The sequence below is a fragment of the Gymnoscopelus braueri genome (assembly GCF_963280865.1).
Source record: "Gymnoscopelus braueri genome assembly, chromosome: 9".
NCBI classification, from domain to species: domain Eukaryota; kingdom Metazoa; phylum Chordata; class Actinopteri; order Myctophiformes; family Myctophidae; genus Gymnoscopelus; species Gymnoscopelus braueri.
Window position 1 is genome coordinate 31,225,204 of NC_137610.1, and position 5,318 is coordinate 31,230,521.

The window sequence follows — 5,318 nt, forward strand, 5'->3', positions numbered from 1 at the left end:
TATATATATATATGTCTTTAGTGTGGATGATCCGACACACACACACACACACACACACACACACACACACACACACACACACACACACACACACACACACACACACACACACACACACACACACACACACACACACACACACACACACACACACACACGGCACAGAAAACATGGCACATATGATCGGATCATCCACACTAAAGACATATATATATATATATCCATATTAACCAGTATCAACATATAGGGTCCAACAAAGTCCACGCCAAACAAAGTGGCAGTGAATGACAGTACAAAAAGGAACCAGGAATACATTGATGGAGGGAGGGATGAAGGCAGGTGAAGAAAGGAAGAGAAAAGAGAGGAGGAAGAACAGAGAAGATGAGAGATCAAGGGAGGACTGAAAGGAAAGCTGCTTAGTTTTCTATTTCAGTTTGACTTTTTGTTTTCAATTCCAGATTAGTTTTAATTTGTTTTTTTAAGCAAGGTTTTGCTAGTTTAGTTCTTATTGTCTGAAATGGCTTCGTTTTTGTTTAGTTTTTATTAGTTCTAGTGTTCACTTTTTATTGTAATATGTATAAGATTCAAGAAGGTCAGAAAAAGTACTGTGTAACAAAAGCTCAACAAAACATACCACTGACAAAAATCATGAAAAATGTTACTGACAAACATAATTTAAAGCTCTATTATGTAATTTATTTTAGTAAATAAAATGTTATTTTGTCCAATCTGCATGGGAGAGTACACGTTTATACAATTTATACAATAAGGGTGGTTGTGTTTGGTCTGAGACATTTAGATCCTGTGTCTATGTTGGACACGACCTTTGACACAATCCTGTTTTTGGTTTGACACAAATTTTGACCTGGTGGATATTCTATTTCTCCCCAGAGCAAGCAGGCAGGCTCTATTAGCTCAGTGGTAAAAAAAAATCAGCTTTTGCGCAGGAGACCGGAGTTCAAATCCGGGGTAGAACTAAGTTCCATAGTGCAGCTTTAAAAAAGTGTTATTGGTGCTTTTTTGGTGGGTTCTACTCACTTGTGAGTTTTACATTGAGGGTGAGAAACTGCATTCACACAATTTGCGTGCCAGTACGACCAGAGTTCAATCCTCAACCTCTTTAATCTGTTAATCTATTAATCACAACAGATTTTCTGACCAAGATATATTTCTTCTTTTTCCTAAAAATTCATCATTCACGTCCGCTCTTTTCTGAAGATATGCCCTTTTCCAAAAGACCATTTCATTATCTTAGTCCATTTAACTCAAGATTGGAAATCTAATTGGGACAATATTTTGATATCTATGTGAGTGGTTTGTGTGTGTGTGTGTGTGTGTGTGTGTGTGTGTGTGTGTGTGTGTGTGTGTGTGTGTGTGTGTGTGTGTGTGTGTGTGTGTGTGTGTGTGTGTGTGTGTGTGTGTGTGTGTGTGTGTGTGTGTGTGTGTGTGTGTGTGTGTGTGTGCGTGCATGCGTCTGCGTGTGTGGGCCTATATGTGACTGTGCGAGTGTGTCCAGTGAATAAGGGAGCTGTTTTAATTGCATTGTTCTTTGATCAAGGCGTGTTTATTAGTGGGTGAAAGTCACATTAACCTTTCCATCGGCCCTGACATTTTCTCTTCTCCTAAATGGAGAATTAAAGACCATTGGAAAGTCATTAGTGAAATTTACTGCTTCTGTTGGCTGGTCAGCTATTAAAGATGCTGCAGGACCCATAGCACAATGTTCATAATGTTCTGCCAAGTCAGCTTTTATTGTTTAAAGGAGCAGTTTGTATGAAAGAAAAAATATTTTTCCTGGCAAGTAAATTCATACTGTAAACAAGAGGAACTTTTCCTTGGTATTATATTTAGTAACTAAATAAGTTGAAAATGCTTTTTATATTGGAGAGTTGGCCTCTAGAAGGCCAGCAGGACCAAAGTACAATCTGCTACTGTGTTGTTTAACAGGACAACCATTTTTGATGTAGCATTTTGTAGCAATGTCACCTTACCTGCTGGGACACTATGTTTCACTAATGCAGTCACTACTCGGTCAAACTGTGTTATCAGTAGACACATAACTGTTAATCTGATTAACATATTATCATGTCTAGTCTTGTTACTGTGAACCTGGGCTGGCAGGCACAATTTTTTCAACATTCCATGAAATATCAATAATGTCTGGGGAAGGGGAGAAAAATAAAAAATGTCTAACTGCTCTGACATGTTAACTCTACGTGATACTAATAAAGATATTTATAATAAAAAGAAATATCAATAATGTCAACAATACGTTTTCTTTTATATACTAATCAATGCATCAAAACATCAATCAATGAAAATGTCACGGTTAATAGTCTAGAGACAGACTATTAAATAGTACTATTAGATACAACCATACAGACTGCAGGAGCATTAGTAGAGTGGAAACCCCAAGGTCTTGATTTCACATGACCACTAGAGGGCGCTGCTGCCATGATCAACCACCTGTCAGAGCATCATGAGAAATTCATAGTCACATCTACAACAAAATACATGATTCCAGTCTGGGTTCTTAAAAAAGGGAAAAAATTTAAGAAAGAAAAAAGGTGGATTCCTAATTGTCTTATTTACAATCTAAACCAGGGGTCTTCAATGTTTTTCAGGCAAAGGACCCCTTAGCTGAGAGAGAGATGAAGCAGGGACCCCCCACTACATATTGTATAAAATTGTGTTGCAGATTAAACTTTTTCATAGATATCATAGATAGCTTCATTGACTATCATCAGTGTTGTGTAAGTAAATAAATCAGTGTTGAAGACCCCTGGTCTAAACTGACAGGCTGACCGACTCTGAAGTAACTAATGACTGGGGTAGCAGTGGCTCAGGGGTAGAGTGGCCAGTAGGGCGGCCGGAAGACAACCGCGAGGTTCCCAATTCGATCCCGGGCTCCCCCAGAGTTAGTGTTGAAGTGTCCTTGAACGCTGATCCCCTAATTGCTCCCGATGAGCAGGTTGGTGCCTTGCATGGTTTCCTCTGCCATCGGTCTAGGACTGTGTGTGTGAATGTAATGCACAATCTATGTAAATCGCTATATACATTTACCATTTAATGAACGGATGGTTCATTTGGCCCACTGCTCAACAGAAAGTAGCAGAGAAACACTGACATACACATGACATGACATGACATGACATGACATGACATGACATGACATGACATGACATGACATGACATGACATGACATGACATGACATGGGTAGCATTTTGAGATCATGTAGATGCCACCAATCTATTAGCCAGCAATTACAACCAACATAAAACCTTTAAAAAAAACAATGATGTGTGTTAGACATCATTATGTTATCCTATTTATCAAGTCCAAGTGTGTGTGTGTGTGTGTGTGTGTGTGTGTGTGTGTGTGTGTGTGCGTGTGCGTGTGCGTGTGCGTGTGCGTGTGCGTGTGCGTGTGTGTGTGTGCGTGTGCGTGCGTGCGTGCGTGTGTGTGTAAAAGAGACTTGTTCTTAAATACAACTCAGTAACAAAGCAATATAACTGAACACAACAAATGTATTCTTTATTCTGCCAAGATCGCAGGGGTTTGAAACCATGAGGGTGCTTTAGCTGGATTTCAGGAATGAAATAGCTCTCAGGCTCAGGCTTTAAGATGGCCAGGCCTACTAAACATCATATTACTTGAACATTTTTCTTTGCAGATTAATATGATTTTAGATAGGCACTACCACTGCCTGAGTGCATCTCAAGGCAAGGCAGTTTTATTTGTATAGCACATTTCAACAACAAGGCAATTGAATGTGCTTTACACAGAACATCAAGCAAAGGAAACACAATTATAAAATGCCATTAAGATGAATTAAACAAAATAAGTAAAAAATAACATACAATTACAGTGCAGAACAGAAAGAAAAAGAAAAAAGAAAAGTACTCAATGAAAGGCAGCAGCAAACAGAAAGGTCTTTAGTTGTGTTTTAAACATATGTTTTCTTGTCAGCAACCATACAATACATTCACAAGCCACTTTCAACCTGGCATCCCTATTTTAGCCATGCCTTTATAGGTGAGCATTTTGTTTAAATAATTCAAATGATTTAGGTTTTACAATGTGACACGTTGTGAGCTTGTATCTATTTTCGCTATTTTTGAAATAGGGCTTAAGTGCACGGTCACTTTTTTGCCACCCTTTTCTGAAATGACTCTAGTGGAAAAGAATCCCCAGAGGCCAGTGGGACAAAGACTAGAAGAACAAGAGTCTAAAAGCACCACCAGCAGCCCTAGAGGGCATGCTGCTCCTTGAAAGTGAAAGTGCATGAAAGTGCACACTAGCACATTTCATGCCAATCCAGCCTGTAGTTTCCAAAGTATATTATGGCACATATATGTGGTTCTTCATATTTTCAATCCCGGAACCCAACAAAAGAGAGTGTTGTATCTCACCAATATATCATGGCTGTGGGGTAGAAACATTGTACCTCCATATTTCAACTTTTTATGGTAAATTAATCCCCTACACTTCTTCATACAACAATATCCCGCAAAAGTAGGGAAAACTGCCGATCTACAAGTGCAAAATGCACTCCAGCATTGTGAGCTTGTAGATCTGCTGTTTTTGATCTTTTAGAACATAATCGGATAGTGAAACTAAAAGTGGTTAAGTCTGTCAGTGTTTTTTTAATAAATATTCAACTAATAAAGAGTACCGGTATTAATTAGAGCTTGTGACAAAATATCTACAATTGGATTTATTGGAACACAGGCTCTTTTTTCCATTTCCTGAAAAGTAACGGTTGGGACGTACAAGGTTTCCAATATGACATAGGCTACTCACTAAAACGTTGTCATCTTCATTATGTCATTAGGAGATATTTTGGAGTAAATGTAATCTTTCACTCAGGGATCAAGGCTCATTGAAGCTCTTGCCATCTGGGGTCTCTCACCCTGGATTCCATGGTCATTAACACACTCTTGTCATGTGGGCACCTGAAGTGAATGAATGACACTCACCATTATCCCCAGCAGCTCATTTAAACATAATGTCTAGTGCTTGTTATCTGTCTCTCACTTTTGTACGCAGGCACATTTAAACTTTATGGACAGAATTTTACCTGAAGAGGAAATCATTTTTTATAATGAGAAAGAAATGATTGCACTTTTCCATATAATCTCTTTCATACTCTTAGGGGAAGCGTTCAAGTTAAAACTCAAGTTAAATTACACTTACATTACATACTTACATTATTACACATTATTAATGAAGGTCATTAGTGTTGCATCTGGTTACGTATATAGTAGAACTTAAGGTTTAAACAATATAAATAATTTGTAACTAGATTTTATATTTT